This window comes from Camelus dromedarius, chromosome X (assembly GCF_036321535.1).
Source record: "Camelus dromedarius isolate mCamDro1 chromosome X, mCamDro1.pat, whole genome shotgun sequence".
Lineage (NCBI taxonomy): Eukaryota > Metazoa > Chordata > Mammalia > Artiodactyla > Camelidae > Camelus > Camelus dromedarius.
In genome coordinates this window covers 37,232,253-37,247,533 of record NC_087472.1, presented here as the reverse complement: position 1 = coordinate 37,247,533, position 15,281 = coordinate 37,232,253, and positions in this window count along the sequence as shown.

Here is a 15,281-nt window from a genome sequence, read left to right as displayed (position 1 = left end):
CATTCCTTATTTTTTAAAACTCTCAGCAAAACGGGAATCAAAGGAAGCTTTCTCACCCAGATGAAGAACAACTATGAAAAACATAGGTAGTATCATATTTAATGGTGAAAAACTGAATGATTTCCCCCTAAAGTCAAGTATAAGACAAGAGTGTTCATTCTTACCACTTCTTTTTGACATCATACTAGAGGTTCTGGCCAGTGCAGTCACGCAGAAGTGAAGGAAGGAAGGAAGGGAGAGAGTGAGAGAAGGAAAGGAAGGAAGGAAGGAAGGAAGGAAGGAAGGAAGGAAAGAAGGAAGGAAGAAAAGGCATCTGTACAGGAAAGAAAAAAGTCAAACTGTCTTTATTCATAGACAACATGAAGTCTATGTAGAAGATCTGATAGAATCCACAAAAAAACTGTGAGTTTATCAGGTTGCAGGCTATAAGATCAATATACAAGGAGCAATTTTATTTTTATATGTTAGCAATGAACAATCAAGAATTTAAATTTAAAGATCAATGCCGTTTGTGATAGCACTTAGGGATCAAAAGCACTTAAGGATAGTACTTAGGCATAAATAGGAATAAAGCTGACAGAATATGTGCAAGACCGAAAACTACAAAACATGGCTGAGATAATTGAAGACCTTTAACTAATACACCCTGTGCCTGGGTTAGAAGGCTCAATATTTTAAAGAGGTCAATTCTCCCAGAATCTATAGATTGGTTCAATGCAATCTTAATTAAAATCCCAGTTGCTTTTCTGAAGAACTTGACAGGTTGATTCTAAAATGCATATAAAAATGCAAAGGACCTAGAATAGCCAAAACAACTCTGAAAAAGAACAAAGTTGGTGACTAATGCTATCTGATTTCAAGTCTTATTATAAAGCTACAGTAATTAAGACAATGTGGTATTGGCATCAAGATAAACAGATCAGTGGAACAGAATAGAGTCCAAAAATAAACCCACATATATGAACAACTGATTTTTGACAAAAGTGCAAAGGCAATTCAGTGGAGAAAGGATTTTTTTTAAATAAATGATGCTGAAACAAGTGGTTATCCATATGCAAAAAATCCCCAAACCCAAAACTTCAATCTAAACCTCACACCATACACAAAATTGAACTCAAAATGGATCATAGACCTAAATGTAAACCTAAAGCTATAAAGCTTTTGAAAGAAACCTATGAGAAAATCTCTATGACCTTTGGTTAGGGAATAGTCTCTTAGATACAACACCATAAGCACAACTCAGAAAAAAATAAAAGACTTCATGGAAAATAAAAACTTTTGCTCTTCAAAAGAGACTGTTAAGAGACTAAAAAGACAAGCTACTGGGAGAAAATATTTGCAAAGCATATTTCCCATAAGAGACTTACATCCAAGATATATAAAGAACACTCAAAACTTAATAATAAACAAACAATCCAATTGAAAAAAAAAGCAAGAGATTTGAGCAGACATTTCACCAAAGAAGACACATGGTTCACAAATAACCACATGAAAAGATGGTCAACGTCAGTAGTCATTAAGGGTTTTATTGCAAATTAAAACCACAATGAAATACCACTATGTACCTATTAATGTGATATGTATTGGCAAGGATGTGAAAGAACTGGAATTCTCATAACCCTGATGATGGAAATGTAAAATGATACAGCCGCAAATGAGTTTGGCACTTTCTTAAAAAGTTAAATGCACAGATGCCATATGATCCAGATATTCCATCTCTCGGTATTTACCCAAGATAAAAGAAAGTGTGTGTTCTTACAAAAATTTGTACATGAATGATTATAGCAGCTTTATGTGTAGTAGCCAAAAAGTGGAAACAACTCAGATATCCATCAACAGGTGAATGGGCAAATTTGTATATATTCGTACCATGGAATACTACTCGTTAATAAAAAGAAACGAACTGTTGCTGTAACAAAATGAATGAATCTCAAAAGAATTTTGCTGAGTAAAAGAAGCCAACCCAAGAAGAGCACTCATGATTCCATTTATACAAATCTTAAGAAAATACAAACTGATCTGTATTGACAGAAAGCAGGTCAGTACTTGCTTGAGGAAGGGGAGAGTAAAGAGGGGTAGGAGAGAGGGATTACCATGGGGCAAGAGAACATTTGCCGGGTGATGGATATGTTCACCATCCTGATTGAGGGGATGGTTTCACATGTGTATATGTATGTCAACATTTAACAAATTGTATGCTTTAAAGATGTACAGTTTATATCATTTTCTTCAATAAAGCTGTTTCAAAAAACCTCACTGAGTGAAAAGTGTAATTATCTTCACCATCCTTATTGGCATCTGCTGTAATAAAAATCTTATTTTACAATGGTCTGTTGATCACAAGGCAAAGTGATTTTTTTTTCTTCTTCCTTGGAATAGCTGAACATATAGGAGAATCAATAAATTAGGAAACTTTAAACATAGAGCCACAGGCCTTAAAGAATTTTAACCTGGAATATTCCTTGTGTTAATGATGATATTAATGTAGTTAAATTGAGCAAAACATTCCTAATCCTGAAAGCTTAAAATTAGGGTTCTTATCAAAATACACATACATGATGTCAGTGCAAATCCCCCAACCATTTATGAAGTTATTTTGACATATACCAATCTATTTTTCCATTCAGACATTTTAAGTAAGCCCTTTTAGTGTGGGGAGGGTTGTAACTTTTTCTATGAGGTGAATGGAAGCTATTCCATGGCTACATTTCCTACTAGCGAAGAAAAGAATTTTGACGGCAAATGGATAATTCAAGAAAATACGTTTCATTTGGTAAATGAATATCAGATTAGTAGGGTTTAATATGGATGTTTATCTTTGACTTTATTCCTCTTTGATTCTAACATTCTCAATATAAAGTTTAGCATTTTAGTCGTGATTCTACTTCAGGCTAATTATCTAGGTTGCAGAGTTCATGATTGATTGTCCTATTCAATTACTGTATTGTGCTAGTAGTGAGTATATTGCAGAAGTAACCAATCACACAGCTCTTATGTATTCAACAGCTTACAAAGGGGGGCTTCCTAATTTTTTAGGCAGGGAATACTTAAGAGCAATTTTTCTCTGGAAGCCCTGAAATATGGTGCTTTGGAGAGGTGGGAATAAGTGATCTCAAATTTAGACTTATGTTTTCCTGTATATTTAAGGGTTACATGAATAAATTACATATATTTAAAATCCAGGAAATATGGGGTTAGAAAACAGTCAGTGTGAGTACATACTTAGGAATTGATAGTGCTTTTTAAATTTTTATTTTTCCTTCCAGTTTCATTGAGATCTAATGGACATACAGCACTATATAAGTTTAAGGTGTACAGCATAATGATTTGATTCACATACATCATGAAATGATCACCACAATAAGTGTAGTGAACATCCATCATCTCATAGATACAACATTAAAAAAATAGAAAGAATATATTTTTTTCTTGTGATTAGAACTCAGGATTTACTCTCTTAACAACTTTTATATATAACATACAGCAGTATTAATTATATTTATCATGTTATACATTATATCCCTAGTATTTATTTATCTTATATCTAGAAGATTTTACCTCTTGACTACCTTCAGCCAATTCCCCCTCCTTCTACCCCTAACCCCTCTCCTCTGATAACCACAAATCTCATCTCTTTTTCTATGAGTTTGTTTGTTTATTTGTGAAGTATAATTGACCTACAATTCGTGTTATACAACATAGTGATTTGATATTTCTATACATTTCAAAATGATCACCACATTAAGTCTAGTTACCATTGTGATGTATTTTTTGTACCAGAATATATTCACTGAAAAGTTTGTTCTCAAAAACCAGAAAACTTGGGCCAAGACAGAAGGAAAGGATTCCTTGCATATTTCCCCAGTTACACTTTGTATCCTTTAAGCATAAGATTTATGGGAAAATCTTTTACTTTGTTCTGAAATATAAACATCAAGTTTATGTTGTTATCATAGCACCGATAAATCAAGCAAATTCCTATTTTTATCTGCAGTCTAACTCAGGCAAAATCAAGGTTTTCTCTTCATTCAGATTTTTGAGAAAAATTTGGCTGCACAAACCTGTGCAGATTGTTGTGGGCTGAAGAGTAACATAGATGGTCTTTTCTACAGACTTGATGTTGAAGTAAAGGAGAAAGAGAAAGCAGGAACCTTGATAGGAAGGTAGAGGTGAAGGATTTGGGATAGAAAGAAAGCAGACAATGGAGAGGAGACTGAAAATAGATTGAACAACAGCAGTGGAGCCAGGTCCTGAAAAATCCAAGAAATGGAATCAAACTTGTAAGAGGCTTACTTTGAAAAGAAGTAAAAACAGCCCTTCCCCTGAAACAGGAGGGAAAGAAAAGTTCAGCTATGACAGATACTGTAGATGGCTCATTCAACACCCACCCTTACACACTTCCCACTGAAATCTTTCTCATCCTTGGAGCGAAGGTTCTGCATGTAATGAGACCTGGAAGAAGGAAGTGAGCAATGTGTGACATTAGCCACATGTAGCGAGACTGGATTATTGACAAATACACTGGCAAAGGAATTTCATTCTTCTGGAGTCGGCCATGGAGGCAGCTGCCTGGATGAAGCAGCATGCTTCTGGGGCCTGTGTCAATAGCAACTCCCTTAAGCCAGTTCTGTAGTTAGGTTTAGGGAGTTGTTTCTAGAAATGTAGTACACATTTTGTTCCTTCAGGTCTCCCAATGATTCTCAGGATTATCTAATAGCCTTTAATAAATTCAGCTGAGTTTAATTATTAAACTGTCTAGAATGAAATCTTTGATCTATTTCTAAGAATCCTTACCTATACAGTAATTGGGATCAGAATGGTGCTGCAAGCGACAGTATCTAAAATGTGTTATTGGCTGAATGGAGACAATGGAGAAATAAATATTAAAGATGCAACTGTATCAGTCTGGAAAGCTTGTGACTGTGGTCAAACTTGCCTGCTTTTCCTCAGGGTATAAACCAAGTGTCAACCAAGGCTGTAGGATTAAGAAAAGTGGTAGGAAATTTCAGAAGTTGCCTTCTTGTAGTTTTTACAAAAGCTCCATAAGAAAGTGATGAACTCATGCTGAGAAATGGAAAGAAAAATAAAGGTACTAAGAGGGGGTGCTTTTAACCTTTGGCCTGCAATTTAAGTTTACTGAAATTCCTGTAATTTGAAGCCTTGCAGGGTTGAAGAAGCTAAAGCCTTCTATACGCCAGAGGAAGCCATCGACAGTGGTGAGAACAAAGCTGCAGCCTTAGCAGTAAATAAGATTGATGCTCTGCTAGACACATTCTCTGATCAAATTAATAGTGTTTTCTTCTCAACAGAGCTTATTGTTTCACATTTCCTGAAGGTAGTGGTCATTAAGTTAAAGAGAAGAGGAAAACGGATAGAGTGCAAAGATAAGCAGCTGAAAGCCCCAAATTCTCAAGCTTAAAAAATTTGTCCAGACCAGTGGTCCTCCAAGTTTAGTCCACTGACTGGCTGTCAGTTCAGGAATTTTTGGTACTGGTCTGAGATGAGAAAAGGAACTTGAACCAGAATGTAGATTAACTTTGACACTAAGATCACTGTTTAATTCAGCTGACTTTTTTTATGTGAAGACTCTCAGTGAAGGAAGCAGTGTGTTCATTTACATTTTGATGTAAGCACCTCACCTTGTCACAGTCTGGAACCTTGAGTAGAACTAGTTTAGGAAAGATCCTTGGCTGAGGTTATTCAGATATGGATAGATTAGAAGTAAATTGCTAAAAATCTACTACATTTTGAGGGACTATATTGCCAACAATATCTAAAACCTGTGCCAACAAGAAGCAAGCTGCCCAAAGCTACGTGGCTTTCAGAAAGGACATCCTTGACAAAACCCAGCTCAGATGTAACCAGGAGGAAAATGTACAAGGAAGAACTATGAGAAAGCAGAATCAGGGAAAACAGAGGGCAATGGACAAGGGAAATCCTCCCAGACAATTTCAAAGATTTCAAGGGCCACCAGATGACCTAACCAAGGAATTTATTCTACTGCTGAGGCAAGCAAACTTCACTATTCCTGTTTAGGATTTCTTAATAATTTTGAGGATTTTGAGTTCTGCATTCTCTTTTTTCTGATGGGAATTTTTGCTTTGGTATCTTCTGCCACATTCAAACATGATGGAGAGGACTTCACATCACCCAGAAATCCTGAGTTTGTTCCTGGATCTAGGAATTAGATGAGATTACTCCCTCTCTTGGAAGGAAGAAGGTAAGTGTGTTCCATAAATGGGAAGAAGGATGTACTTAGATGTTCATTAAGTAGAGGAGTAGATGGAGAGAATACAAATTCCTTACCCAATATCCATTTCCCGTTTTTTTTTTAACTAACAGAGCCCCAACTTGGGGGAGCATTTCCCAACCTCCCTGGCAGATAGGCATGACTATATTTCACACTTCTGATCAAAGGTATGAAGGAGAAGCTGTGGGATACCACTTCTGAGGATGTTTCTTAAAGGGGTGGGAAAGCTGACAATACAGCCATACACTAAGGATGGTGGTGAGCCATACCACCATCCTGGACTGCCCCTCTCTGGGCTACTACATGGGAAAAATAAACCCCCAATTTGTTTGAGCCATGGTTTTCCACTTTCTGTAACTATCAGGCAAATGTAAATTTTTAACTGGTACACTAGAGGTGTAAGTAACTGTGTTCTCTATTTACTTAATGAATCTTAGTGATCTGTGTTCACTACTTACTTAGTGAAGTAGGTAGAGGTCCAGGTCTGTTGAAAATTTATTATTTGAATCAATTCAGTAAGATTTTTATTGGAATGCCTATTGTGTGCTTGGCATCAGTGTTCATTGAGAGTAATCTTACTGACTATACCACAGTTCTTACACTATAATTCCTGTTTTTAGTACAGTTTTTAAGGTCTGCACTCTGGAGTTCATCTCCTTGCCTGCTCTTCCTGCTGGATTAAATCTTGGCAGATTTTATGTCTGCAGACTGAAAACTTGCCAGGTTGACAACCTGTATTCTGCATTTTTATACCTCAAAATCGAGCACTTTAAACCCCCAAGATAACACATTGCATTTAACTTGCATCATGTATAGTCCTACACTCACCTGAAAATATAATGTTTTTCATTATGAATGAGATTTATTTCATAAGTTGCCCACATTCATTTGCTGTCATGAATATTAGTTAGCTGCCTACCTGGCATCCATTTCCCCCTTCTTTCCTTAGGGACTCACATTTCTGACCAAGTAACTGCCCCTCTTCCATTCAGCTAATATATGCATGCACAAATTCACATATACATGCACATATTTATGCTTTCCATTGTATATGAGCTAATGGCTATGAAGTGATTTTTCTCGTCATACAACTAAAAGGCCCTTGCAAATAGTCAATAAAGAGGTTGCAAAGGGAGATATTTTGTGTGGAAAACAGATGAGTAACAGACTGCTCGGAAACAGTACTGGTGGGTGATAGTATCCTCCCCCCAAATTGGTAATTATCTGATGTTGACTCCTCAGAGACCAGAGCCATACAAAGGGCAGGTCCTGAGAGTGCTTGGCTGCACTTACCAGGACTGATTGTAACAGGCAGTTAATGAGAAAGAATCCTGAGGCCTATCCAGAAAGGTCAGGTCCCCAGTAAGCATTCTGAGCAACCTGAAGTCAGAGAGAGGGTCCAGGAGACAAAGTAGGCCAGATGCTAAAGAAGCAGTAATACCGAGGCACCAGAGAAGTGATAGGAACTAGAGTCAGTAAGAGGGTGCACATATCAAGGTGAGCATCACGCAACAGAACTAGCTGGAATGGAGTGTGTTATGTGGTGGATAGGATAGTTCAGGAACACATCTTGAAGTGGGAGTGTAGTTTCAAGCCCCTTTTATGAATGTTTTGCTTTCTCCCACCAGCAGGGGTGAGTCTTAAAGGAAAAGATTACAACCAAATAGTATTTCATTGAAAATGAATATCATGGCACAATGGATTACTTAACACTTTGTTTTTAACTTCATGACCTTATCATATAGGAATGTTTACTACTTACCACTATGTGGGACCATCATGTGCCAGGCACTCCTAAGAGAATGTAACATGAATTATTTCATTTGAGTTTTAAAATAGCCTTATGAGATAGATACTGTAAATATTCCCAGTTTGAAAATGAGGAAACTAAGGTTCAGAGATGGTAAGTCATTTGCCCAAGATCTCCCAGCTAATAAATGGTCCTGCTAGACTGCAAGCCCGAATGTGTCAGATTCCAGAGAGTATCTGCTCATAAGTGCATGTTACACTGCAGCCTGATATCTCCTGTACTGTTTTCAGAGATAGGCCATATGTTTTTCTTTATTAATCATTTACTTAGCATGTAGATGAAGGTGCCACTTCATCCATTAGCAGTGAGGGAGAAATACATCTAGAGTACAGAATGAAAAGGTTCTTTCAGGAAAGCAAGAAATAGCTGAGCTTAGGCAAGGGCAGAAGTCCCTTCCATTCCACAGGATTCATAGCATCTGTAATTAATTGCATGCCACCGGGACATTGTGTTTTAGTAGACCAAAGATACATTATTTTCTTGAAGAATTGTTTTCTTGCTGATGTAGTCTCTTGTAATGTCACCATGTTCAGGAGGCTCCATGGTATATAAACACTTGAAATTCTCTACACAGTTTGTGATCTGATGTAGGATGCTCTGGGAACTTCTGTCTCTGAAGAAGCTTCAAACTACCTGTCACAAAGTTTAAATGACTTTCATTTCTATGTTTTGTAAGCTTCTCAAGATTTAAAAGTTAAAATGGTTTATTGTAACACCAACTAATGGTGGTTATTCCATAGACAATACCATTTAAGGTGCCTAATAGGTCAAAAATGAAGAGTAAGGTAAGTTCAGTTACACTTTAAGGCAGCTTAATGAGAAGTCAGTAGTGAAACCTTGTACTTCAGCCACCTGCCACTTGGCCAGCTGCAGTTGGGAACAAAAGGGGAAATAAAATGGAATTGGAAAAAGACTTTTATCTTCCCCACTTCTGGATATAAAGTTACTGTTCATTGACCTTAAAGTACACAGTTTTTGCCTAAGTACCTTTGTCGTTCTCCTAATAGAAAATTGACTGCTGTTAATAATAATAATACTGAAAATAATAGCAGCAAATCATTATATACAACAAATGTCATTTTGCTTAATCCTCACGCCTATTAATATCCCCATTTTACAGATGAAGAAACCAAGTGACAGACAGGTTAAGATTCTTAACCAGGGTCATATGGCTAATAACTGATGGAGCTGGAATTATGAACTCAGCAAACTGGTTCCAATATATGTGCTCTTAACCACACTTCTAAGAGGACAATTTGGTCAGAAGAAATCCATAATGAAGAAAAGCAAGAAGCACATTTGATAAAATAATGGTCTAAAGTCTGGAAAAGATTCAGACTGATAAAATGTAGTCAGATGTAGCTTATCACAAAGAGAGAGAGCAAGGTTACAGAATATTTGGAGGGAAAAAGAAACATTTTCAATTTTTGATTTTGTAACATATTACAAAGATATAGTAATCAAAACAGTATGGTACTGGCATAAGCACAAACATATTGACCAATGAAAGAGAATAGAGTGGTCAGAAATAAACCCTCATATATGATTCATATATGGTCAAATGAACTATGACAAAGGTACCAAGAATAAAAGGGTTAAAGAATAGTCTCTTCAACAAACAGTGCTAGGAAAACTGGATATGCACATGCAAAAGATTGAAGTTGGATCCTTACCTTACACAATATACAAAAATTAATGCAAAATTAATTAAAGACCTAAATGTGAGACCTGAAACTATAAAACTCCTATAAGAAAACACAGTGGAAAGCTTCATGACATTGGATTTGACAATAATTTCTTGGATATGACAAAAAAAATCACAGGGAACAAAAACAAAAATAGACAAATGGGACTTTGTCAAATTTAAAAACATTTGTGCAGCAAGGGAAATAATCAAGAGAGTGACAAGGCGGTCTGTGAATGGGAGAAAATATTTGCAAACCATGTATCTGATGAGGGGTTAGTATCTAGAATATATAAAGAACACCTTCAAACAACAAACAAATAACTCAGTTTTTTAAATCAGCAAAGGATTTGAATTAACATTTCTCCAAAGAAGATATACAAATGAAAAGATGTACAACTTCACTAATCATCAGGGAAGTACAATTCAAAACCACAATGTGATATTATCTCATATCCATAAGGATGTCCATTATCAAAAAATAAATAAAACAAAATAACAAGTATTGGTGAGGATATGGAGAAATTGAAACCCTTCAGCACTGTTGATGGGAATGTTAAATGGTGCAGCCACTATGGAAAACACTATGAAGGTTCTTGAACAAAAAAAAACCAATTACATATGATCCAGCAACTCCACTTCTGGTATATATCCCAAAGAATTGAAAACAAGATCTGAAAATGATATTAGTTGTACAGCCATGATCATTGCAGTATTCACAATAGCCAAAAAATGGAATCAACCTAAATGTCCATCAGAGGATGAATAGATAAAGAAAATGCAGTATATGCATACAATGGAATATTATTCAGCCTTAATGAAGAAAATCCTGTTACATATCACAACACAGATGAACTTTGAGGACATTATGCTAAGTGAAACAAACCAGTCACAAAAAGACAAAACTTCATGATTCCACTGTGATATAAGTATTTGATGTAGTCAAGTTCATAGAAACAGAAAGTAGAATGGTGGTTTCCAGGGGCTGGGGAGGATGGTGAAGTGGGGAGTTGTTGTTTAACAGGCATGGAGTTTCAGTTTTGCAAGATTAAAAAGTTCTAGAGATCTATTGCACAACAATATGCATATAGTTAATAATAATACTCTTTACTTAAAAATGGTTAAGATGGTAAATATTATGTGTTTTTTTACCACAATAAGAAACATGTGGATTGTCACTTACTTAATTGACTTTATAACTGACTAGTGGATCACAGTCTAATTTTGAAAAATCCTAGCTTGGATTAATTAAGATTGAACATCTGTGATATGACTAACCTGGGGGTATGATATTTAACCAAAACCAGGGCTCTGTTAGCAAGCAAAAGGTAGGGGGGAGATAGAATATTATTTGGCAATAAAAAGGAATGAAGCACTGATACATAGTACAGCATGAAGGGACCTTGAAAACATTATACTAAGTGTAAGAAGCCATGTTGTATTATTCTATATGAAATGTCCAGAACACGCAAATCTATAGAGACAAAAAGTGGATTCATGGTTGCCTCTGACTCAGGTGAGAGGTTTAGGAAATGGGGAGTGACTGCTAATGGGTATAGGGTTTCTTTTTGGAAGGACAAATGTATTCTGAAATTAGATTGTGATGAGGATTTCATGACGCTCTAAACATACCAAAAAGCACTGAATTGTACATTTTAAATGGCTTAAGTGTATGGTATGGAGTTATATTCCAATTAAGCTATTTAAAAAGAGGAACAAAGTGGCAAATAGAGAGTTTATATTTAATGAAATAAAGACAGTAAGCACATGGAAAATGTATAAATACAAATGCAGACAACTTTCAAATACTCATATATCTATGTAAACAATTTCAAATGGAGGAAATCAACATCAGATTTATATGGAAATAGGAAGAATTTATTCCCTGGTGATATTGTAGATTCATTATATCAAGGCAATATGTGGCAAGAAGTAGTATACTTAGTTTTGAACTAGTAAAAAGAAAAGATAGGAAGAAAAGCTGATGAGTTAGCAAACAACAGTGTCTGCACAGGAGATACTTTGTTTAGAAATGTCCTTTGTTCTATATTTCCTTAATTCTTCAGTTTGGTTTTAGAATGTAGCCCTTCCTAGCCCAACTATTTTTCTACCTGATTCAGAGAAGTCTGTTCTTTTTTTTTACTTTTTTAAGTTGAAGTATAGTCAGTTTACAATGTTGTGTTAATTGCTCATGTACAGCACAATGCTTCAGTCATACATGAACATACATATATTTGTTTTCATATTCCTTTTCACCATAAGCTACTACAAGACATGAAATATAGTTCCCTGTACTATACAGTATAAACTTGTTTATCTATTTTATATATACCAGTCAGTATCTGCAAATCTGGAACTCTCAATTTATCCCTTCTCACCCCCTTCCCCCTCTAGTAACCATAAATTTGTTTTCTATGTCTGATTCAGAGATGTCTGGATTCTCTTCCTAAAAGAATCTTTCTTACTCCTAAGCCGTGCTTGAACTGTCTCTTTAGTTAGCTCTTTGCTGATTTTGTCATACTTATTTGTCTTCCCCCATTAGATTATTAATTTCTTGAGTCAGAATGTTATTTCCAGGAGTGGCATTTTATTAGAAAATTAACCTGAGGAGGGGGAGGAGTCGTCAAGATTTGACTACTGTCACTTAATCAGCTGTGTGACTTTATCTGCTCTGAAGCTTGGTTTCTTTATCTGTAAAATGGGAGTCAGTCTATTTCAAGGTGTTGTTATAAGAATTAAATGATATAAAGTTATATGAAGTATCTAGCATGGAACTTCGTATATGGTAGGTTCTCAATAAACATTAGTTTCTTTCACCTGTCTCTCAGTGGTCCTCAGTTCTTTTGTCCCAGTTCAGGTGAAATGGTCTATTTGCCCTAATTCTCTTCATTCTGTAAGCCCAAAGACACTACTAACTTCAAAATTTACAGGGATTTTACCTGGCTTCTAGTTTTTACTTCCCACCTGGTCCTTACTATTTCTTTCATTTTATTCACTTTTATCCTGTCCTTGTGTATTGTTGGAGCCCAAGATAGGCCACCCCAAAATGTGCCTTAATAGCATATTGATTATTTTGAATTAAAGTTACTTAAGAAACAGCCACCTCAAGAGGGACAGTCTGACTCTCCTGTCTCCCTGAAAGAAGGAATAAATCTTTCATATGAAAGGTACACTCCCTGCATCTGGGGGTAGAAGGAAACCCCTATCACCAGAGATAGGGAATTGGGGGCCAAGAAGCCTATTTAAATAAACATTGTTACTTCTTTAATTTACTACCTCAAGCCCAAATTCTGTTTAGATTCTTCACTACTTGAGCATCCAAAACCAAAATTTCTTTGTCCTGTCAATTCCTCACGACTTTATTGTTTGTCTAAATAGTATAAAAGCTGCCTGCTTTGGCCACTTCTTAGCTTCCATTTCTATGAGACTTCCATGTGCATGAATTAAAATGTGTTTCTTTTTATCTTGTTAATCTGCCTTGTGTTAATTTTATTATTAGTCCAGCCACAAGAGCTCAAGAGGAGTAGAGGGGGAAAGTTTCTCCTCCTGGACAATATGCAAAGATCTCTATTAATTGTGTAATTTTCTCCAAGTCTTAGTAGGTAGTGGATATGATGACAATTTTACACTAACAAACAGTGACACTTACATAAAGCATTTCACGAAAGATTTCTTGACTACTATGGAAAAAGGGGGTTTCTTTATTATGAATACAGTGGAAAAGAGCTATTAATCAGAAGTAACTGCTGAATATGAGAAAATAGTTATGGCTTTATAACTAATTTTTATTTACTTATTTTTTGAAGGGGGAGTTAATTAGGTTTACTTATTTATTTAATTTTAGAGGAATAACTGGGGATTGAACCCAGGACCTTGTGCATGCTGAACATGCGCTCTACCACTTGAGCTATAACTTCCCTCTGTAACTTATTTTTAAATAGATAGAGTTATCCATCAAATGCCCTTCTTCTTAATCACTAACCCCAGACATCAATCTGTTATGCAAGTAAAAAATCAGGAAGCTACAGCAGAGCTCAGTGAAGCTTTTGAGTATCTTCTGTACAGATTAAATAACCTGATCTATCTTAATAATATTTAGATTAAATGCAGTAAGTCATTTTAAAAAGTGTGTGTTGAGGGAAGAGGGGAAAGGAACTTATATTGAAAGACAAAAATGAAGGTGTTTTTGGTTTATTCAGACCTTGGAGTTGATACCACATAATCAGTTATATCAGTGCCCTCCAGCCAAACCCCACTGGGAACACACTTGTAATTGGTTTTACTGCTTGTTGCAGGGAGGGAGAATGCACATCATGGGGAGCCATGGGGCACCTCATTAGAAGAGTATAAAAGGACTTAGTATATAGGATTTGGGTTCATGTTAGGTAATTTAGGGGAGGGTTCAAGGAAGAGGTCTTTTCTCTGGATATAGATGCTGTCAGGAAGTAGGGGTTATTTCATGACTGGATATCTCAATTAATCTTATCCAGAAGAGAAGACTAGTCTGAGGGTAAAGCTGTAATTGGTATAGAAGCATCAGTCACTAATATTAGGTAGGATAGGGAAAAGAAAGTTAGTCATTTTTCTGGCTTGGACCATGTTCACATTTTGTCTGTGTTCAAACATAATTACACAGTAGCCTTTTTTCTTTTTTTGGACTCACACATTGTATTTACAGACTGGCCTTGTTTGATGTTCATGATCTTTAAGACTGTTTAGGTTCAACAGGAAAATACCAAGATCTAGTTGTGAATGCTTGAGTGTGCTTCTCTCTTTCTCAGAAACATTATCTGCTCCTACCTTATTCCTCTGTTTTCTTGTTGAGTTCTTTCTGTAAAATCAAGCATTTTCTATGATTATTGTTATAAGAGGGAAGGGAAGAGAAACTATCATTTATTGAGTACGTATCTGAGGCACTGTTGTATCTATAGTGATACATAATATCATTTAAAAATAATAATAACCCTGAGGCAAATAGCATCTACATTTTACAGAGGAAGAAACTGGGACTCAGAGAGAATACATAACTTGTTCAAAGTCACATAGCTGGTAAATAGAGGCAGATTCTGAATCCAGATGTGTCTGCAAAGCCTTGTGTACTTTCTGCTCTAACATGTTGTCTTGCAGTAGATTTAGGAATACAACCTATTTATGTCTGTATTATTTATTTAAGGAAATACATTCAGAATTTAAACTTGGAGAAAGAATAATTCCTTGAATTCACAGTTTTAGTAAATTTTTAGATTAGATTATATATCAGATAGCAGAACCTATATAGGAAGTATATGATGATATAGTCCCATTCTACTGTTACCAAACTCAGGTTTGACTGCTCACCACTCAAAAGCCAATAATCGAGAGGCAAGTGTCAGTAGAAAGGAAAGTTGCTTTAATCAGGGAAGCCGGCAATCTGGGGAGAAGTTCAACTCATCTACTGAGACCAACTCTGAAGATTCTACTCAGCAATGACAATGTTTGAAGGGAAAAAGTGGAAACAATCTCAGTTAATCATTAAGGTAGGAGGTCAGACTCTTCAT